Below are 24,023 nucleotides of genomic sequence, written 5' to 3' on the forward strand. Positions count from 1 at the left end.
TTCCATGTTTTGATATGAAAACATAATACAAAAATCCTTGTATTTCTTATTTTCATCATTTAGTAAACCAAAAAATATTATTTTCATAAATAAGCACTGTTACAGTTCTTTGAATGCTTTTCTACATCATAGTGCTAAAGTTAAGAAGTCACAAAAGTCTATGCACATAAGCCACAAAAATAGAAATGAATTGAATATGGTTTTAATGTAGGAGTATAGTATTTCTGGAAATTTGGTTTAAAAGATTAATTAAAAATGAGCTTCAGTAAGGCAGTGGTTTCAATGGACTGGAACCTATTGAGTTCAAACAATAATTACAAATGGTGCTGTGTCTACTTGTATTTTAATAGTTATTCAAGGCCCAATAGGTCAGAGTCTGATTTTAATATTTGTCCTCCATTATAAGAAAAACAAAGCAAATTACACTAAATAGACATATGCCATATGGCTGAAAAGAATAAATACTAAAAGGAGAAGAAAATAAGAATGACCATATAAAAAAGGAAAAGGTCAACTGAAAAAAGCCAGTCAAATGAAACAATGACAAATCATTAAGTGTCCCTGAAAAGCCACTCCCAGGATATAGGGAGATAGCAGCACTACTTGAAGTCTCACCCTCAGAATGCTGCACATTTATGTCGAAGTACAGTATAATAGGGAAAGTTGCTACTCAGGAAAGGATTTTAAGCTCATCTGTGCAGAAACACATAATCTTAATTCTAAAAGAAAAGTTTCCCCTTGTATAATACTATTGAATGTTGTAGTTCATATTTTGCATTTCTGGGTCTTATTCTGAATGGAGGTGACCCTATAGCCTCAAAGGCAATGTCTACAGAGCACAAGCTCTGGCAGATATCACTGAATACATGGACAATGTACCGTGGTCCAAGAACAAACATATCAAAGTATCAAAAATGCTCATCCATCAGAAGGTTGCCCAACAGGTGATAACTTTTCAGTCATTGGAACTCATGAAACCACTTCTCACATATATATTTGTGTCTGTTTGTACATATGCCAGGTTAGGTTTGCAAGATGCAAGGGAAATAATATGCTACACTGATAAAATTCTCAAATCATTTAAAATGTTGATGAATATGTGCGTGTCTACTTCCTACACATGAATTATTAAGTGCCATATATCAAGAAAAACCTGGATGCAATTCAGGTAAGAATAGGACAATGACTCTACCCAATCCCCTTTGGGAAAGCATCCTCCCTTTCTGCTCCCAGGATCTTGTTCTCATCAATGGCATGTTTTTGGTTTCTTTTTATCATTTGGCAAAAGTACAAGCTATAAGTCAAGTGATAAGAAAAGGAAAGAGTGTATTTCAAAAATAGTATTTTATAATATTTAATGTATCAGTGGTATGTAGGACAGATTGACTGTAAAAAAGGCTGGAAGAGAAATAATAATTAGGAAGCTACTGAAATAATCCAGATGTGAGATGATAAGACTCTAGGTCAAAGGTACTTAAAGGGATCCAATGATCCTCCCACAAGTCTCTAGATCAATGTCAAGAGATCCATACACTTGGATGTGAAAAAAAATTCATATTTATTTTTATTAGCCTTTATCTGAAATTTAGCATTTCCTTCAATTATTTAAAAACATTACTCTGAGATGCAGTCCATAGGCTTCACTAGAATGCTAGAGATTATGTCACAAAAAGAGATTAAGAATTCCTGATCTGGCCTAAGGTAAGGGTGCTGAGAATAAGAAGAAAAGCCAAGATGCATAGTATGAGGCACAAATAAACAGGTTTTAGGACATTTGGCCATCTAGGTGAAGAGAGAGAAAAGTGAAATATAATGTAAATACTTCAAGCCTGGATGAAACAGGAAAACCAAGGAGAGTTCATTTAAATGAAAGATCATAAGTTCAGTTTAATATGGTGAATTTGAAGGACAGTAAAATATGAGATTGGAAATATTCAGCAGGAAGCTGAGTGCAGAATTAAAGCTCAGGAAAAAAGAAAAGATTGGAAATGCAAATATGTAAGTCATTTGCACAGAGTCAGTAATTGAAACCATAGGGGTGAATGATATCCCCAGAAGAAAAAAATGTAAAAAACAATGGGAGGGGGCCAAAGGCTGAACCATTGGTAATGTTTTAATTTTAAAATAGAAAATAGAAAATCAAGCTAGTAAAAGACACAAAGTAGAGGTGAGGGATGGAGGAAGAGAATGAGAATAGTGCAGTATAATAAAAGCTCAGAGAAGAGACAATTTAAAGAAGGGTGATGCTTAGAGTCAGATGTTGCAAAAAGACTGAGGAGAATGATAATTGAGAAAAATCCAATGGATTTAGTAAGTAAGAGGTCACTAAAGATAACTGAGAATACAGATTCAGCAGGATTTTTGGAATGATAGAAGTAGTGGATAAACTAGATACTTGAAATAATAGAGAGAAATAGGAGTAAGAAGGAGAATCTCAGAAGACCGTGTTTTCTTTCTGGGTTGGAACTCTTGAAATCACAGCATTCAAACCGGGAGGCACATGGACTTGAACATGGTTCCTTGTTTTCTTGCTAGGCTCACCGAATAATTCTGGGTAAAAACACGAGGAACTTCTATTTGCTCCCTGAGAGAACTCACCTATCTAGGTAGCTGCCCACCTGAGGGCCCCAGCTTGTGCCCTACATTACCCAGCTTCTTCAACTGATGCTGTGACGGTCTGTGGTCCAATTCTATCCTAACAGTGGATCCAGATACTACCAACTTGTAGCCAGATTGAGTGAATTCCCCTATGTTATTTTTTATCCTAGGATGTTCCTAAATAATTTTCCATCTCCTTTTGCTCTGAGATATAGCTTCTCAGTGTCTGACAATACATTAAGAGGTAATATGATCTAATGAAAAGCATATTGGATGACACATGTAAAACCCAGTGGAACTGTTTGTAGGTTATGGGAGGGGTGGGAGGGGGGAAGGGAAAGAACATGAATCATGTAACCATGGAAAATATTCTAAATCAATTAATTAAATAATTTTTCAAATAAAAAAAGAAAAGTATAGTGGAGTGAAAAAGATATGAGTATGAGTACCCCCCTCAGACTTTCTGAACCTGGGGAATTCAACAAGTTCTCTAAACCTGTTTCTTATTCTATAAAATCAGGATAATAATAGTACCAACCCCATAAAGTTGTTGTAAGAATCAAATTACAAACCTTAAAGCATTATGTAAATAATATGTAAGCAGTACTCCTTATTCTTTGTTTCCTAGCTAATCTACTCAAATCTATGGAAGTAATTTCTAGGAACAGCCACTACATCTGCTATCTCTAAGACAGAAGCAGGACTTGAAATTCTGGTTTCAAAGAGATGGCACTTAGTACAGTGTGTGGTATTTAATAAATGTTAATTGATTGACTGAAAAAAATCATAGTGTCCAGGCATGAGAGACAATTGCATATGAAGGGCAACACTTTTGTTATTGCATCCTTTTAGTTGTATCCAATTTCTTCATGATCCATTTTGGGGTTTTGTTGGCAAAAATACTGGAGTGGTTTGCCATTTCCTTCTCCAACTCACTTTAGAGATGTGAAAACTGAGGCCAATGGTGTTAAGTGGCTTGCCTAGGGTCATACAAGTCATAAGTGTCTAAGACCAGATTTGAACTCATGAAGATGAGTTTTCTTGACTCTAGGCATGGCACTCTATCCACTGTATCACTTAGCTGCCTTGAAGACCAACTCGGGAGACACCAAATGGGACAGTTTCTACTGCTAACAGAGAATATAGTCAAGCAAGGGAAATAGGTTTAAGAGGAAGATCATGATGAAATAACAACACTCTTAAAACCCTTATTGACTATGTTGTGAGAGGGAAGCAATAAGAGAGAAGGAGAATTCCAGCCAGCATAATGTACAGCAGGGATTATGTGTTCCCTGAAACCACTACCGTAGCTGGGAAGGAACCCTGAAACTTTGGCAGCTGGCATTAATTGGCTATTCAGGATGAGATTTGTGCTAGAGATGACGTATGGGAAATTGCTATTTGTGCTACTGTTTACTTTGTGAAGAGAGAGATTTCTGTGCTTTGCAATGCAGTCCCAAGTGTTAAATGGTATGTTTGACCAGTAATAAGCCCTCCAGCCTGGGGTTCACCAACAAATGCTATCTGACTTCTTGTTAATGAAAGTAGGTTTATTAAAGTTGAAATTTAGGAGATAAGGAAAGGAGGATGGGCTAGGAAGATCCCTAATCTTTTCCCAAGCTATCTTTCTCAATACCTCGGGACCCTCACAGGTATCTTCTCTGTTCCTCTCTTAAGTGCTAATGTTTTAGAATGCAAACTCTCCCTTCAAGGCTATACACAAGGCCCTCATTGATACTCTGTTATATGAGTATGAAACAATCTGATATGGGACTAGTGGCCCTATTAAATATTACATTATAAGGAAGTACAAATGGTTCAATCAAAGGATGTTGGGAAAATTCCCAGTGGCTGATCAATAGCTAATGACCTCACACAGTCTCTTGAAATTTCTTCTCCAACACTTATATAGGCTACCTACTATTCTTCAGTTATATGAGTAAAGGACCAAAGAGCTTCCTAGAGCTCAAAGAGTTTAAAGAACTTAAGGAAGACTACAGCACCCTAAGATTACCCTCTGACTGACTTTGGCAATAGTCATAGACAAAAGACCTCTAGAAAAGGAGCCAGTCTCAGAATGCATGGAATTCTCTAGAACAGAAAAAAAGGCAGCATAATGAGATGTGTAAATATCATTATTCCTGGAATTCTTGAAATGTATGCCTAGAAGATTCTTCCTTCCGTCATTCCTCTCTCTCTTAATTATTCCAGAACTTGGAAGCCATAAGACCCTCTCTCTTCCAACTTTTCTGGAATTGAACTCATATGTTATTCCCCAGTCTATGTCACTTCCTCATTATGAAAAACTATTTTTGATCATGGCTATTACCCCAGTCTATATTATCCTAGGTGGGTGGGTTCCTAGATGGAAGCCACAGAGTTCCTACATTCATATATAATTGGATGGGAACTCTCTAGTCCATGGCTATATCATTTAACATCAGGGAGTGAGAAGAGCAAATAGGAGCTATGGTGTTTTCTTAAACCAGCTCCTTCAGAAATTCATGCTGTATTCAGTGATCTACTCTGATTTTCTCTTTCCCATACTCTGTATCAAAACTTACAATTGGCTGAAGGTAATTAGTGTAGCATTAATTGTACATTTCCTCCAATGAGTCACTGTTCTGGTCTAAATTTATAACTAGTTCTATGTAATAAAATAAATAGCTATTAAACAAAAAAAAAGAAAAAGAAAACTATTAGATTCTGGAGGATTTGGAGAAGACATTGGAGAACTGAATTCAAATCTAGATGGTTTATGGAGTAGGAAACGACCACCATATTGCCTTATAAAAGGTATAGAAGTTAGATATCAGAAATTCTTGTTACTTTTAATCAACAATTGAAAATTAAAGTCAAGAGGTTAACAAAATAAGCAATTCAACATTAATCAAAAGCCATACTACAGAAGATCAAGAAGTAAATGGGAGAAAGGTAGGGTAGAAACGGGAGAGGGATACAAAGATGGTCAGATTTGAACTCAGGAAGATGAGTTTTCCTTACTCTGGGCCCTATCCACTGAACCATGTAGCTGCTCCAAGGCAGGTATTGCAAATGTACAAAGAATTTCCAAACATAGTGAGAAATAATTGATGTCCCTGTGAAAAGCTGTTTTCTATTTAAAACATGTCATCAATAAATATTAAAATTGATTGAAATAATACACAGCATCTTCTGAGACAATTTAAGCTCACTATGATTTTGCCTAGTATTAAATACCTTCTCATTCTAGAGCTGAGTATGGCTTTCTAGATAATATGGGAATCATACTAAAACTTCATATTAATTACCTGATGTGCATAGAAGGTATCAAGTTACATGGCTCCCTTAAAAAGCTACTTCATGTGGTGGAAACTTTCTCCAACAATATAACACATTTTAACAATAAATAGAAAATTGTTCATGTACACCAAAGAGTAGAGATTGTATATTTGAGCCTTAATACAGAAATCATGGCCATTTTATACATTTGTACAATGATTTGTAAATGAACATTTAATATATAAGGACAATAGCAGAATAATAATTTCTCAGACTGGTTCCATTTGAACCTCATCAAAAAAAGGCAATGATCATAGTAACTATTATTATCATTATAGCAGGCATTTATATAGTGCTTTAAGTCTTATGAAATGCTTTATATACTTAAAAAATAGAGGGCAGCTGGGTGGCTCAATGGGTGAGAGCCAGTTCCAGAGATGGGAGATCCTGGGTTTAAAATCTGACTTCAGATACTTCTTAGTCATGTGGCCCCAGACAAGTCACTGAATCCCCACTGCTTAGCCCTTGCCCCTCTTCTGCCTTGGAACCGAAACACAGTATTGATTCTTAAAAGGAAAGTAAGGGTTTAAAAAACATTTTCACAACAACTCTTGGAGGAAGATGCTATTATTATTCTCATTTTACAAATAGGGAGATTCAGGCTTAGAGAGAACATGTAACCTCTCATAGGAAGCAATATTTAATGCCATGACTTAAGTTCAAGTCCAGCATGCTTTCCTCAATGTCCCATTACCTCCTACACTACAATATGCTATAGATTATTTGTGAATTATAAATATATTCTAGCATAGCTTAGAAAGATATAATTATGAAGTAGGAAAATAGAAATGTCATGTTGAAAAAAATTATCAACTGTTTATTTCACATCTGGTCCCTGAAACTTGCTGGTGTTACATTTTTTCTTTCTCCTCCAAATTCATGGGAACAGTTAAAAAACTGATTTCAGCAAATATCCTAAGTATGTATCCAGGCCATGAAAAGACTGAAAACATTATGGCTAATTTTAGTCAGTTTAGTAATCAGGAAACTTCATCGAAACTGAATGAATGAATGAATGACTTCCTAGCCCATAAAAAGGCTAATAGAGAATATTAGGTATATATAAAGACTACTGCGTATAGAATCATAGAGGGCAGAGGCCCTACAGGATTTACATTACTTCTCTCTGGTGCCTTTCCATCTTTATTTTGTTTCTGAGAATAGGTGGCCAGGACTAAATAAAGATAAGAAAATTTGGTAACCTCTTTTTCAGAATTTCATGGAGATAATCTCTGTGACTTTATATAAAGCCTGTTCATAAGGAGATCAGTATTTTGCTCACATGTGTGAAACAGGATCATAGAATCTTAACTCTATACCGGATTATGGAGGTCATATAATTCAGCATATTCCTAAAATAAGGATTTCCCCTCTAATATCTTCCTGAAATGGTCATTGAACAAGTTTGAAGGCCTCCATGTAGTAGACTCAAAGATGTGCTGGTAAATGTTTAACAATTGACTCTCCAGGGGAAAACAAAAAACAAAAAACAACCCAAACCTATGCACACCCACAATACATTTTAAAAGGTGAACCTGGATTATTAACATTCTATCACTTTTTTAAGTCTAGACAATCAACAGAACAGTAAATCATGCCCTGATTTGTAGCGTTTGCCAATATCCAAGATGGAAATGCTCACACTGAAAATGAAGCCTGAGCCCGTTGGAGGTACTTCAATTCACCGGAGAGAACATACTGACCCCCGAGGCAGACCATTTCATTTTAAGGAAGCTTTCATTGTCAGGAAATTTTTCCTTGAGTTTTATTTCAATTGATCTCTGAAAAAAGGCTCCCTCTAAGAAAGATGTATGGGAGTCCTTGGGCTATAACTGCATGGGTTAAGAAGGTGTGAGTGAGGTTTGAGTTGTATCACTAGACCAAGTGTCATACCATGTCCCCACTGAAGTACTGAAGGTTTCATTACCAAATAATTTTCATGTGACTAATTTCACGTGATTCTTTATGCAAACACAGAGTAATCAAACACTTAAAAACATAGACTGACTTTCATTCAAGCAAGAAATTGTGCAGATGCCATAATAGTTTGAAATGAAAAAGCCAATGGAACAGAAGCTCAGAGAGTTCCTGATCAAAACTCCCAAAGTGGAAAGACTTTGAGTATGGACCTAAAATGAAAGTAAATGCCATCTGAAACCCAGGCTGGCCAATGTGGGAGAGGCTAATTCCTTGGCAACCAAGGTGTGATTTTTTGAGAGAATTAGCTCACAAGATAATGTGTTAATTGTAGAACATAAATGACAACCAAAGAAATCACTGATCATTCCAGTACTGAAGAAAGATCATTACCTACTGCTTAAAGGCATTTAACTTTCATTGTGCAGAGTATTAATAGAATAAATAGGAAGTACTGTATATAATATATATACACATAGTATATAATAGGAAGTCCCTGGGATGTATTCCTAAGCTTCTTTCCATTATATCCAATAGAATATAAATTTTTTGAGAACAGGAACTTATTTTATTCTTTATATTCACAGTATCTAGTTAGCAGTGTGCCTTTCCTATCCTAGCCACTCAACAAATAACTTCTTAGAAATAATTTTTAAATGGCTTTTATATATCACAATGATTTATGTGGAAATCACTGTAATTTCCACGGAAACTAGGTGGCATAGTGGGTAGAGGGCATAAGTTCAAATCTAGACTTAGATGTTAGCAGTGTGACCTGGGGAAGTCATTTAACCCTGTTTGCCTCAGTTTCCTCATCTGTAAAAATGAGCTGGAGCAGGCAGTTGGGTAGCTCAGTGCATTGAGAGCCAGGCCTAGAGACAGGAGGTCTGAGGTTCAAATCTGGTCTCAGACACTTCCCAGCTGTGAGACTCTGGGCAAGTCTCTTAACCCCCATTGCCTAGCCTTTACCACTCTTCTGCTTTGGAACCAATACACAGTATTGATTCCAAGACAGAAGGTAAGGGTTTAAAAAAAAAGGAGCTGGAGAAGGAAATGGAAAACCACTCCAGGATCTTTGCCAATACAACATATTTTTCATATACCTTATCATTTCATAATAACAATAACATGGTATGATGAATGTCACAGGCAACATTGCTCTGATTTTAAAGACAAGAAAATAGAGGCATAGAGAGATTAAGGAATTTACTTCTACTCATAAGTAACAGAGTGTGTGTGATTTTTTTGTTCTTTTAATAATGAAGATGATTTTGAGGGATTCCAATTTTCTGAATATTTAATAATGATATTATTTGAAATATGCCTTGATGGGCAAAATGAATTTCCAAATAAGAATGTATTACTTTTCATTCATTCATTCATTCATTTAAATATTTTGAAGAGAAGGCAGTCAACCTTTTTTCTTTCAAACTGCCAGTTTAAAATTATGTGCTAGAAAATTGGTGAGATTGTTTTTTCCTTTCAAAGAAATAAACATGGTGTTAAAAAGCAACAAGACTCAGAGCACCATAAAAGAAACGGATGCTTCTTTAGAGTATATAATCACATGTACTCTTTGAGTCTGGACTCCCTGTTGTGTTAAAATTTTTATATTAATCTTGGAAATTATTCTAGAACTATGATTTCTAAGAAGTCTTTTCAATAAATAACTCTACAAGTATGAAAGAGACTTGATGGGGTGTAAAAGGCCCCGTGATTATGAATCAAACAGTTGAAGTTTTTGATTAAATCAAAGAGGTACTAAATAAAAGGAAAATTTGTCAGTGCTTGAAAGAGGAGTTCTTCAAGGTCTGAACTTCCTCTTCTCCTGTCCCTTAGGATATACATTTAGAATAGAGGCAGTGCCTACTCAATAAATCCAGTGGCTAACCCTCACTTCCTATATGACCCTTTAACCCCCACCACACAAAATCTCGGTGGTAACGTCAGGTAATTTGATGCTCAAAATAAAAGTGTCAGCATCCCTTATCCATCACTTAGCACTATTTCAATAGCTCAACTAGTCTTTTGAAAGGAGGGATTCAGAAAGAAAAGAAGAAAGAGAGAGTTAAAGAGAAAGGACAAAAGAAAAAGAATGACGGGAAGAAAGAAGAAAAGAGAAAGGACATTATGAAAATACAGGGTGTTTTCTGATCCCCTCAATCTCCAACAAGTTACTAATGAGATAAAAAAGGAAGCTGTCACTCGAGAGGGTCTCTATCCTGTAGTGCACAGGTCTTACCTTGCTCAGAAAGCTAGAATTGGGAGATTCATCTCCTCTCCTGTTCCTGCAGACCAAGGGTATCAAATGCTGAACTGCATTGAACCTAACAGCAAGAGAAACAGGAACTTGAAAAACCAGTCTCTCTCCTTCCCAGGATCTATTGACACACCACGCACACGCCCAGTGCCACAAAGCACGGTTTGTTTGGGGTGGACGGTGATCCAGGGAGCAGGCCATTCCTCCAGAGCTAAGTCCTCAAAAGGGGACTAGTTTAGCAGAACAGAGGTAAATTTGGCTGGCTTTCTTCCAAGGCACCTTTGGGGAAAATGTTTTAAATGAAATGATTACACAGAAAAGGGGGCTTTGGAGGAGGCTTCAGCTTTTATCGCTGCCCCTAAACACTCCAATTTGGACCTGCTAGGGAAAAAAGTTCATGTCTGTTGGCTTTTAGGAGGTAAAATACTCAGCCTGATATAATCTCTGAGCTAACTTTTAAAGGACAACAAATAAGATTTTTCTTAATCTCCTACACCTATCCTTGGGTCAGACTCTCAGGTTTTTCTGGAAATTCTTTCTTCACATGACCACATACGAAGTCCAAAGAGGTAGGTTCTGCCATATGGTAACTGGAAGAGTTTGTAGCACTTTTAAAGGTACCTAAATCTAAGAGAATGGCTCATATACTGGGGGGTTGGGAACAGATGCAAAAAGCCCCAAGTGAATACGAAGTTTTGACATGGTATTGATTGCTTCAAATGTCTAGATCCTTTTGGGGTTCAGGAAAGGAAGTAGGGAAACATTTCCCAAAGTGATACACGGTCAAAGACTATGTATACATAAGCATTTCTTAAGGAAACAATAAAAACTATCAAATGTCATGTGAAAAAATGTTCCAAATCACTCATAATTAGAGAAATGCAAATTAAAACAAACTGCAAGCTCACACCCGTAAGATTGGCAAAAATGGGTAAAAAAGGCAAATAATAATTATTAAAATTGAGTAAGACAACAGGCACATGAATGTGCCTTTGGAGGAGCTATGAACTCATCTAGCCATTCTGGAAAGCAACTTGGTATTATGCCCCTAATGTCACTAAACTACCCTTTGACATAGCAACATCCCTGTTAAGCCTCCTCCCAAAATTCAAAAATGGAAGAACAGGACCCATACATATAGAAATATCTAGAATAGCTCTTTTTGTACTTAAGAACTGGACATTTAGGGAACTGATCAAATTGGGAATAGTAGAACAAATGGTAAAACAAATATATGAATAGAATGGAATGATAGAATAATGGAATTGGGCTGTAAGAAGTGACCAAAGTGACAATATCAGAAATGTCTAGAAAGACTTGCATGATCTGATGCAGAATAAGTTATTAGACCTGGAAAATGATTTATATAGTAATAATACTATAAAGAAAAATACTTTAAATATTTAAGAACTGAGATCAATGTAATAACTAATTATGGTTCTAATGATAGAAGCTTGTTACCTGACAAAATGATAGACTCAAGATGAAGAATGAACTAGATTGTTTTGCTTAATTACATATATTTGTTTTAGGGCTTTTGTTTTCTCTTCTTCAATTTTAGGGGTTGGTATTATGGGGAAGTGGGAAGTTATCAATGATTATTTAAAAAAAGAAAGAAAATTAAAAAAGAGGTCATTGAAACATTAAACAACTTAAAAGAAGAGAAAAAAAGAACAGAAGCAAAGAGAAACAAAGCAGGACAATTTCAAAGGTTACAAAATGAATTTATTCCATATTTAAAAGGAAAAATAAACTCTACGTATATGATAGATTCAGCTTTTTTGGTTTTGCTTTATATATGGAAAAGCCTGTTTTATTTAGTGTTTGTTTAGTTAACAATATTTTTTAAAGGAAAGGAATTATTTACATAGTCACTTCAAGGACTTAATCATGCAATATAAGTAGAATTGACAAAGGGTATACATTCATGTTTTATAGCTACTCATGCCCCTAGTATGTTTAACTTCAGAATATGTAGCAGGTTTGTTGAAATAGAAAAATACATTTTCTATTGCAGTCAAGGGTTTTTGTTGAGTGACCCAATTTTCCTTTGTTTCTCATTCCCTATTACCATCCCATCAGAATAGGGATTTTTACTCTGAGGTAAATTAATATACAAAAGATTCATTAATAGATTTCAGGGAATCTGTGAACTTGAACGGGGAAAAATTACATCTTTATTTCAGTGTAATTGGTTTCCTTTTTCTCTTATGTATTTAATTTCATGTATTTAAAATTACTAATGAAGAAGACAATGCCACATGAATCATAGTAGATAGCATTTATCCAGTGCTTTATACATATATTATCTTGTTTGATCCTCACAATAATCCTATGAGATAGGTGCTCTTATTATCTAAATTTTATTGAGGAGGAAACTGAGGCTGATGAAGGCTAACTGACTTGGCCAGGGTCACACAGCTACAAAGTATCTGGCAATGGATTTGAATTCAGGTCTTCTTGACTCCAATTCCAGTGCTCCATATATAAAGTAAAACAGAATAGCTCTTGCTGTTCAGAAGAGGATAAGAACTGAAAGGAGATGTATCTTTAAAGTTGGTATCAGTTATTCAAGACCACTTAGATTAGACTTCATGAGGCCCCCATCTCAAGTCAAATGCTCCACCTGCTGATACTGCTGGACAAGAGTCTGGCATGTACAACAAATCTTGGGACTATGAGGGATGGATTCCTTTACTCTGGTGTGGGTAGCCAGCAGGATATTCTACTAATAAGATACAAGTTTGAAGTAAATAACAGGATAAGAAATACCATGATGAAATACCATCATTCTAGTTGGCTTCCACTTGATGCCTTCTAGATTGTCACATCCTTCCTAATATTTCCAAGTTGTTTAATCACTTTTGGTTATGTCCAACTCTTTGATCAACCCCTTTTGGGGTCTTCTTGGCAGATACTGAAGTGGCTTGCTATTTCCTTCTCCAGGTCATTTTACTGGACTACAAGTCCAGAACTCTTTCTACTGTAACATCTAACTACCTCTCTCCTAAAATACTGCACCTAGAAATGAACATAATACTTGAGATAACCAGGCCAGAATATAATGAGAAGATTATCTCTCATGTAATGGACATCATACCTTTCTTAATGAAATCTATAATCATTTTATTAGGCTATTTTGAGCTTTATGTCTACCAAAAATGTTTTAAACAAATTATTGTCTTGAGATATATCTTATTTTTGTAAAGCTGATATTTTTAACCCAAGTAGAACACTTTGTTGTTATTTATATTTTTAAAATTAGACTTAACCCATCTATTTAGCCTGTTGAGATCTTTTTGGGTATTAGATCTATTAATAAATCAATTAACCAATATTTATCAATGGCTTCTTATCTAACCAGGCTTTGAAGATTTGAATAAAACAATTGCTATGATGGATGGTACCGTGAATAAAGAGTAGAGGACAAATTCAAGAAATGTTGAGGAAGTAGAAGCAACAAGACTTAGCAAATGATTAGGTATTAGGATGAGGTGGTCAGTGAGTGGCAGAAGGGTGTGTTGTGGCTAGTATGGAAATATGTTTTTCATGATTTCACATGTATAATGGGTATCATTGCTTTCCTTTTCAATGAATTGGAGAGGGACTGGAGAGAGGGAGAGAATTTAGAAGTTAGAATGTGAGTAGTGGCGGGGCAGGTGGAAAGATGCCTTTGCTGGCTAGGGCTCAGTGCCTTGGAGAGATGACTGGATAGGAAGAAACTTGGCCTGAAGTTTGACTTCCAACACCAAGGCAGCTCCGTTTCTCACCTGAATGGATTGGCTCCCTTCTGGTTAGACCTCAGGAAGTCCCAAGAGCACTTCTCCAATATGCCATTCAGCATATTAGCTATCTTTCCCAGTTTTGGGTCATTGATGAATTTGATAATTATATAGCATCATTCAAATCATTTACAAAAATCTTGAATATTACAGGTCTAAGAAAATATCCCTCATATATTCCACTAGAGACTTCTATACAAATTGACTTCAACCCATTCATGACTGTTCTTTGTTTACAGTCATTCAACAAGTTCAGAATCCATTTAACTTTATAAATCAAAACTATATTTTCCCCTCTTGTTTACAATGATAAAGAAATATGGATTTTATTGAAATTTTGGCATAGCATCCCTTTGAATTAAGAATCTAGAAATCTTATCAAAAAGGGGTTTTTATTCTGGTAAAACCTGTTTTTACCTTTTGTCTTAGAATCAATAGTTTCTATTGATTCCAAGGCAGAAGAGTGATAAGGGCTGGGCAGTGGAGATTAAGTGACTTGCCCAGGGTCACAGACCTAGGAAGTGTTTGAGGTCAGATTTAAACCCAGAACTTCCTGTCTTTAGGCCTGGCTCTCAATCTACCAAAATATCTTAGTTCTCCCCTCCTCCCGCTGTATGATCTCTTCTTGATGGAGCCCTTAGTTATCAAAACATCTTTTTCTGGCTGTTTACAAACCATTCCCTTAATAAGTGCTAGAATTTTTTTCTAGAAATAATCAAGAAAAATACATTTTTCATCCACTTGGCTTTCATTTGTAGACAACTAGGTCAAATTACTATGAGTGATTGCACATCTCATTTAGGTGGCTTTGCAAATTTGTTGTACCACCCGTACAGCATCCTTCACAAACAAGAGCATGATGGGTTGGCTGCATGTCAAGAGAAAAGGGCACATGTCAATATTAGGTCAAGGTTACCTCACTTATTGTTTGTAAACTCCACTCTCTTTCCTTTTCTGAATATCCTGGTGTTTGTCCTTTTTCTGTTCTGCTGTACTTTCTAATTCTTCATGATCTTTCAAAGATGATTGATCATCTTTACAATCATATCACCTACTTTTATCAGCACCATAGGATATATAATCTGAACTCAGTGAGACCAGCTTCCAAAAACTCTCTTATAACCTCCTTACCTTGACTTTCAACTCCCTAAAAGATAATTTTTCTATCCTCTTTGTTTCAAAAATAATTTTCCTTAGTAGAGGAAGAAAAAAGCAAAATAAGTGCCTTGTCTCAATCATTTGTTATCAAGGCTCCATCTTGTTTTGGTTTTCCTTTTTTGTCCTCTTACATAGTTAAAAAGGAAACCAAAAACCTGTCATTAATATTTATTAAAAGCTTCAGTTCATTCTAAAATGTAGTGTCCCTGATACTATTGTTCTATAGCCTGACTACTCTTCAATGTGTCTTTAAAAAAAAAAGTTGTTGGATAAATTCCTTCACCTTCAGAATGTCTTTCCCAGGAATGATTTAGCTTTGTACCCTCAGAATTTCATTATTGAGAGCTTCTTACTTCTTTCCAGATGACTTTCCCTATTGAATTTTAATCCATGGGATGCTAACAATTCTCTGAGCCTTCTGAAATCTAATTCTCTCTGATAAGTATAAGTACAGGTAAAACAATGGCAGATTTTCCTCTAGTCTATCACTAATCCTAAGATAGAGTGGCCAGTTCACCTCTGTTGATTAGAATCAGATCCAGGGTTGCATACTTTTTTCTTTCTTCTGAAAATTAAATCACCATTACGTCATGCTGAGAATTTATTAGCTCTAGAAAGAGTTCTAGCCAACACCTGAATAATTTAAATTGCCCATGATGTAAACTGCAACTTCTTCCTCCTGCTGCCAAAACTACTACTACTACAATTATAGATTTTTCAAAGTACTTAAAAATATAATTTTATTTCATCCACACAATAACCCTAAGAGGTTGGTGCTATTACTATCCTCATTTTTCAGATGAGGAAACTGAAGCTGACAAATGTTGCCTGACTTACCTAAAGTGAGACAGGATGTGAACTCAAGCCTTCCTCATTCTAAGTTTACTGTTCAATCCATGGTATCAACCTAGCTGACTCCAAAAAAGTGCCAGCTTTGTGGTTCCCCCTTGTAATAAGAATTATTTGAGTGATAAATGATAACTAAAGATCAGATCTGCCAATATCCTCCCTTCCTCCCTTTTTCCTCTCTTTACCCTCCCTGGTTTTCCTCCCTCCTTGTCCCTCCTCCCTTCTTCCATGCCCTTCCAGTTGATTCCTCTGTTGGACTCTCTAAATCAACTCAGGGTGAGTTTTATGATGTCTCAAATAAAATACTACTTCTCTTTTTTAAGATTAAGCAAGGGATTTATTGGGGAAGAAGGGAAAGATAAGGAAATGGAAGGGAAGAGGGTTTGGGGTTTCCCTAACATTAGAATAATTCCTAGGTTGGGGGATGGTGGAATATAGTTCAGATTGGGAAAATTGGTTAAGAGGTCTGGAAATTCCGTCACTGTAGCACAGCAGAGAAATCAGAGAGAGCTGGACTCTGCCCTTCTTTCTTTCTATCCCCAAGCCAAGAGACCCCTTCTCCTTTCTGTCTCAAAGGCAAAGGGACCCCTTCTTCCTTTCTGTCTCAAAGGCAAAGAGACCAAGATTTCATTTTGTTCGGATCCTTCTCAAGTCTTTTCTGGTCCCCATTCTAATTAGAATGTTCTCTAATTAGAATGACAGCTCTGGAGTCCTTGCTTTTCCAGCCTTTTCTGCAGAATTTGTTTTCTCTCCTCCACACCCCCAATATCAGTTTTTTGCATTTATATCAGAGTTTTACATAGTATATTGCAGGGCCAGCTAGGTGGCTCAGTGGCTAGAAAGTCAGGCATGAAATCATAAATATTCATCTTCCTGAGTTCAAATCTAGCCTCAGACACTTACTATCTGTGTGTCCTGTAAGAGAGGAACTCTTAAACTCTTGAACCATTTGGTGATGGATTCTTTTGAACTCTGGGAGAGGAGAGAGGAAAACCCAATTTATCTTCTCTCTCTCTACCCTTGACTTTATTTCATCTTCACTTCATGCTGGTCCTGACTTTCAGGGGATTTAGAGGAAATCTTCTTATGGTGAATAGCTTTTAGCAAAGAACTATTCACTCTTCTTGTCTTCACTGGATACTGGGATCTGGCTTCACAGGAGGATGGTGCCGGCTCAGAGATTTGCTTAGATCAGCCTTTCTGGTGAGCTTCCCACAGAGAAGTCCTCCAATTAACCAGATCTTCTCACTTCCTCTGTCCTTTCTTCAGAACTCTCCTTCTTGCCTTTCCCCTTCTCCGGTTGGTCCTCCAACCTGATAAATCTGCTTGTCTTCTTTCTCTGGCAGATTAAGTTTAAGTTCCTCTCTTACAGTCCCTGGATGTGTCACTTAACCCTGTTGGCTTTAGTTCTTCATGTGTAAAGTGAGCTGGAGAAGGAAATGGCAAACTACCCTATGATCTTTGCCAAGAAAACTTCAAAAGGAATCAGAAAGAATCACTCATGACTGAAACGAGTGAACAATGATGACGACAACAACAAAATGTTCTTACAGCATATGTCTGATCATACAAGTCACTAAAATATTGTCAGCTTCATTCTGGAGACAAAAATGTTGGCAATGTTGTTGCATAGTCTGTAAAAAAAGAAATTTCATTGCTACTAAACAGGAAATTGATCCCCAAATTAATTGAAAAGTCACACATGAACTAAATTTTGTCTACACGAGATGATGGAAAACCAAACATTTTTCTACTATAGAATTTTTTAAAAATATGACAATCAATACCCCCTGGCTGTTTAGTTTGATATTTAACTTTCCTGGTACATTTTTATTTATTTCTAAATTGATATTTAAAATGCCAAATAAATAAATTATGGCGTGGCAGTGTGGGTTCTGGAGTACTTGGAGTCTTGCTTGTGTTCTCTGAATGACTTTTGGCTGATTATATATGTGTGATAAATGAGTACCTTCCAGCCAGTCAGAATCAAAGCAGATATGTATCCCCTAGAAAGATCATCAGTCTCTGGAATAATTATAAAAGAAACATAAAGAAACAAGTATTAATGAAGGATAATTATCATCCATCAAACTCATATACCTAAGTAGATCTGTGATCTCAAGGATGTGAATATTCCCTTCTGCACTGCAGATGGAAAATGGCACCTGACCTTTCCATTCAGATCTCCTCCATGTTCTCTGATAAATTCAGCTCAGGGGGATCTGTCCAACAAGCTGGAGTATCCCTTCCTTTCCCTTGACATCATGAGCACCCAAATGAGGCATATGGACATCTTTTGCCTTACCCTTGACAGGGGACCTCGCCATTGTGCTCCCATTTCTGGAAGATGTTATTTGAGTTGTATCAAGTACAGGAACATTGAAAAAGCTGCCTAAATGAGATCCACACTCAATTCAGTCTGACCTAACTATTCATATAGGAAAAACCAAGTGGTTAAAGAATATTTATGGTCCAGATAGGTTGCTTTAGTGCATAGGGTGCTGGGCTTAGGTCAAGAAGACCTGAGTTCAAATCTTGCCTCATATACTCTCTATGTAACCTTAGATAAGTAACTTAATTTCTGTCTGCTTGAGTTTCTTCATTTGTAAAATGGGCATAACACCTACCTCCCAGGGTTGTTATGAGGTTCAAATGAAATAATATTTGTAAAGTGCTCTGCAAATTATAAAGAGTTATAAAGATGTTAGCAGTTATTATGACATGGAATTCAATGGATAACCTAGAAAATTTTCCTATAAGCATGTGTGTATATATTCAATAGACATGGTAAATGGATAATAATATTAATATAACAGCAAAACAATAATAATAGCTAGTATTTATATAGCACTTTAGGTTTGTTTTTTTTAAACCCTTACCTTCTGACCTAGGATTAATACTAAGTATTGTTTCTAAGGCAAAAGAATGGCAAGGGATAGGCAACTGGGGATAAGTGACTTGTCCAGGATCATACAGTTAGAAAGTGTCTGAAGCCAGAGTTGAACTCAGGTCCTCCAGACTTCAGGGCTTGCTCTCTATCCACCTACCTGCTCCAAGTGCTTTACAAATATTCATTGATTTTATCTTCATTTTAAGCCTTGGTTGTACGTGCTATAATTCTACCTATTTTTAACATATGAGAAAACTGAGGTAGTCTAAGGTTAAAGGACTTGCCAAGGGCCACACAATGAAGAATTAATTATCTAAGGCTGGATTTGAACTCATCTTCTTGACTCCAGGTCCAACATTCTATCTTATATCCCTCAAATATCATCAAGCAACAGTAAATTAGTCTCAAACTTAAACAAGAAAAGGAGAGTAGTTTTTTATAAAACTATGAAGGCCCTTTAGTGACCTAAACTTCTTCATGAAACAAAGACGCATCTGCTAAACATTAATATTCTGCCAGTGTTGTTGTATAGTTGTGAGTCATAGAATACTAATGGTCTGAAGAATAAAAAGTAATTATCATCTAGAGGGCAATGAAAAGGTGTCTGGTGGGTATGAACAGGCTGTAACATAATAAATTGAAATAATCATCACATTTTGGGAAAACCTTTCTTTTTACAAAGCAGTTGTGCTTTCTAAAATTTACACTGAAGTGGCTAACTAAAGGCATCCAGGTAAGGATAAATGGGCACTCTGATACAAGGATACTGATTTGTCCTGTAACATGCAACTTAACCCAAACAGTTTTGGAATTTGGGCTGTGTTCCAGCCTAGACGTGACTCAAGTCCAGAACCATCGTAGTTTAGAGACAATACTGGAACAAAATGAGAGGTCTGTAGGTCCTTCAACAGTCACAAAAGGAGATTTACTTAATCTTAAGCCTCCTAATTTTTTACCTGTCTAAAGTTACTTCAGGACTTTTCTGACTCAATTCTTCTGCCATGTGCCCACATCTGGTTTCTGCCCCTCACCCTACTTACTGCCCTGACTCCAACTTTTCAGCTGCCTTTTGTGTATCATTTCCTCCTCAGTAGATGGTAAGCACCTTTAGAGACTATCTTTTTTGGTATTGTATTTATCCCTCATGCTTACACAGTGTCTGGAATACAGTAGGCATTTAATACATGCTTATTAACTGATTGACTCACATCAAGAGAAAGCTATTCAAGAAGGATAGCCATTAAGGACACTGCAAGTTGAATTACTGAAGTGATATCCTCTTGCCCCAGTTACCCACTGTGATACAGAGAGTTCCTGAGGTCCTATTGGCTTCTTAGTATCCAGGTAACAAGAAGGTAATGTGAATAATCTGAGCCTTTAGTCCCTTGAGTCACTCAAGTCTTGAGGATGGTCTCAATACCTTTTAAAGAAAAAGGAGTCCAACTTAGTGCGATGGGGAAGAGAAGTGAGGTTAAAGAGATTATTTCAACCTCAGGCTCCTTGTTGTCTCATTGTTTCACTCTTTGTTTTCTTTCTTTTTATTGATTTGAAAATTTTATTTAATTAATTTAGAATATTTTTCTGTGGTTACAAGATTCATGTTCTTTCTCTGCCCTCCCCAAGCCAACACTCCCATAGCCAACATGCAATTCCTCTGGGTTTTACATGTGTTATTGATCAAAACCTGTTTCCATATTGTTATCTTTGCACTAGGGTGATCATTTAGAGTTTATATCCCCAATTATATCCTCAGCGACACTTGTGATTGAGCAGTTATTTTTCTTCTATGATTCTATTCCCACAGTTCTTCCTGTAACTGTAGATAGCATTCTTTCTCATAAGTCCCTTCGAATTGTGCTTGATCATTGCATTGCTGCTAGTAGAGAAGTCTATTACATTCGATTGTGCCACAGTGTATCAGTCTTTGTGTACATTGTTCTCTTGGTTCTGGTCTTTCTCAATTCTTGGAGGTTATTCCAGTTCACATGGTATTCCTCCAGTTCATTATTCCTTTGAGCACAATAGTATTCCATCAACAATAGATACCATAATTTGTATCTTTCTAGTCAGCCAGAGTATCTCATTTACTAAACCTGGAAATATCTCCTAGATTATCTTTTTATTACATTAGCCATTCCCCAATTGAAGGGTATCCACACATTTTCCAATTTTTTGACACCACAAAGAGCACATCTATGAATATTTTGGTATAAATCTTTTTCCTTATGATTTCTTTAGGGTACAAACCCAGCAATGCTATGGCTGGATTAAAAGGCAGGCAGTCTTTTAGCAGCCTTTGGGCATAGTTCCAAATTGTGTTCCAGAATGGCAGAATCAATTCACAACTGCACCAGAAATGCATTAATGTCCCAATTTTGCCACATCCCCTCCAACATTCATTACTTTCCTTGCTGTCATGTTAGCCAATCTCCTGGGTGTGAGATGGTACCTCAGAGTTGTTTTGATTTGCATTTCTCTGATTATAAGAGATTTAGAACACTTTTTCATGTGTTTATTGATAGTTTTGATTTCCTTAACTGAAAATGAAAATTGCCTATTCATGTCCCTTGCCCATTTATCATTTGGGGAATGGCTTGGTTTTTTTTTGTACAATTGACTAGCTCTCTATAAATTTGAGTAATGAGACCTTTGTCAGAGTTTTTTGTTATAAAGATTTTTTTCCAACTTGTTGCTTCCCTTCTAATTTTGGTTGCACTGTTTTTGTTTGTACAAAACTTTTTTAAATTTAATGTAATAAAAATTATTTATTTTACATTTTGTAATTTTTTCTAACCCTTGCTTGGTCTTAAAATCTTTCCTTTCCCAAAGATCTGACAAGTATATTATTCTGTGTTCACCTAATTTACTTATAGTTTCCTTCTTTATATTCAAGTCATTCACTCATTCTGAGTTTACCTTGGTATAGGGTGTGAGATGCTGATCTAAACCTAATCTCTCCCATACTGTTTTCCAATTTTCCCAGCAGTTTTTGCCAAATAGTGGATTTTTGTCCCCAAAGCTGGAATCTTTGGGTTTCTCATAGACTGTCTTGCTGAGGACACTTACCCCAAATCTATTCCACTGATCCTCCTTTCTGTCTCTTAGCCAGTACCATATTCTTTTGATGAACACTGCTTCATAGTATAGTTTGAGATCTGATACTGCTAGGCCTCTTTCCTTCACATTGTTTTCATTATTTCCCTTGATATTCTTGATCTTTTATTCTTCCAAATGAACTTTGTTATAGTTTTTTCTAATTCAGTAAAAAGTTTCTTGGTTGTTTGATGGGAATGGCACTAAATAAATGAATGAGTTTGAGTAGGATTGTCATTTTTAGCATGTTACTTCATCCTACCCATGAGCAATTAATGTTTTTCCAATTATTTAGATCTAGTTTTAATTGTATGGAAAGTGTTTTGTGGTTATGTTCATATAATTCCCATGTTTGTCTTGGCAAATAGATTCCTAAATATTTTATATTGTCTAGAGTGATTTTAAATGGAATTTCTCTTGCTAAATCTTACTGTTGAGTTGTGTTGAAAATATATAGAAATACTGATACTTATGTGGGATTATTTTGTATCCTGCAACTTTGCTGAAGTTGTTGATTGTTTCCACTAGCTTTTTAATTTTTTCTCTAAGGTTCTTTAAGGAGAACATCATATCTTCTGCAAAAAGTAATAGTTTAATCTTCTCATTGCCTATTTTAATACCTTTAATTTATTTTCATTCTCTAATTGCTATTGCTAGTGTTCCTAATACAATGTTAAATAATAGAGGTGATAATGGGCATCCTTGTTTCACCCCTGATCTTACTAGGAAGGCTTCTAACTCATCCCCATTGCTGATGATGTCTGCTGATGTTTTTAGATATATTCTGTTTATTATTTTTAGGAAAGGCCCTTCTATTCCTATGCTTTCTAATGTTTTCAATAGGAACGAGTGCTGTTTTTTGTCAAAGGCTTTTTCTGCATCTATTGAGATAATCATGTGGTTCTTGTTGGTGTGCTTGTTGATACGGTCAACTATGTGGGTGGTTTTCCTAATATTGAAGTATCCTTGCATTCCTGGTATAAATCCCACCTGATCATAATGAATAACCCTCGTGATCACTTGCTTGAGTCTTTTTGCTAGAATTCTATTGAAGATTTTTGCATCTATGTTCATTAAGGAGATTCGTCTATAGTATTCTTTCTCTGTTTTTGACCTGCCTGACTTTGGTATCAGTACCACATTTGTGTCATAAAAATGAATTTGGTAGAACTCTTTGTTTATTCTGTCAAATTGTTTGTATAATATTGGCATAAGTTGTTTTTTGAATGTTTGATAGAATTTACTTGTGAATTCATTGGGCCCTGGGGATTTTTTCTTAGGGAGTTCTTTGACGGCATGTTCAATTTCTTTTTCTGATACAGGATTATTTAAGTATTCCATTTCTTCTTCTGTTAATCTAGGCAATTCATATTTTTGTAAATATTCATCCATATAACCTAGATGGACATATTTATTGACATATAATTGGGCATAATAGTTTTTAATGATTTCCTTAATGTCCTCTACATTAGAGGTGAGGTCTCCCTTTTCATCTTTGATACTCTTAATTTGGTTTTCTTCTTTCCTTTTTTAAGGAAAGAACTGACCAGTACTTTATCTGTTTTATTAGTTTTTTCAAAATACCAGCTTCTAGTCTTATTTATTAATTCAATTGGTTTTTTTTACTTTAGATTTTATTAATTTCTCATTTAAATTTTAGGATCTCTGATTTAATTCTCATCTGGGGATTTTTAATTTGTTTATTTTCAAGTTTTTTAAATTTATAAGCCCAATTCATTGACCTCTGCCCTCCCTAATTTGTTAATTATGAACTCAACGATTTAAATATCCCCCTGAGTACTGCTTTGTCAGCATCCAATAGATTTTGAAAGGATGACTCATCAGTGTCATTTTCTTCAATGAAATTATTAATTGTTTCTATAATTTGTTCTTTAACTAACTGATTTGGGGGAATCATATTATTTAATTTCCAATTAGTTTTTGATTTGCCTTTCCATGTATCCTTACTAATTATTGTTTTATTGCATTATGATCTGAAAAGGTTGCATTTATTATTTCTGCACTTTTACACTTGTTTGTCACATTTTTATGCCCTGGTACATGGTCAATCTTTGTGAATGTACCATGTGCTGCTGAAAAGGTGTATTCCTTTTTGTCCCCAATTTATTTTTCTCCACATATCTGTTAACTCTAA

The 24,023-nt window shown here is 35.8% G+C and overlaps 1 protein-coding gene across 4 annotated transcripts in view; it reads right to left on the minus strand.

Moving 5' to 3' along the window:
* SYTL5 (synaptotagmin like 5) overlaps positions 1–24,023 on the minus strand; it is a 301,635-nt gene that overhangs the window by 139,786 nt on the left and 137,826 nt on the right. The window contains exon 2 of one of the 4 annotated variants that reach the window (XM_001379061.4): positions 10,079–10,163. The exons of the other annotated variants lie outside the window; for them this stretch is intronic. The gene's annotated coding sequence lies outside the window, so the exon portion shown is untranslated. The remainder of the gene's footprint in view (positions 1–10,078; positions 10,164–24,023) is intronic. 4 annotated transcript variants of the gene reach the window in all.

The sequence above is a fragment of the Monodelphis domestica genome, chromosome 4 (assembly GCF_027887165.1).
Source record: "Monodelphis domestica isolate mMonDom1 chromosome 4, mMonDom1.pri, whole genome shotgun sequence".
In the NCBI taxonomy this organism is placed as follows: domain Eukaryota; kingdom Metazoa; phylum Chordata; class Mammalia; order Didelphimorphia; family Didelphidae; genus Monodelphis; species Monodelphis domestica.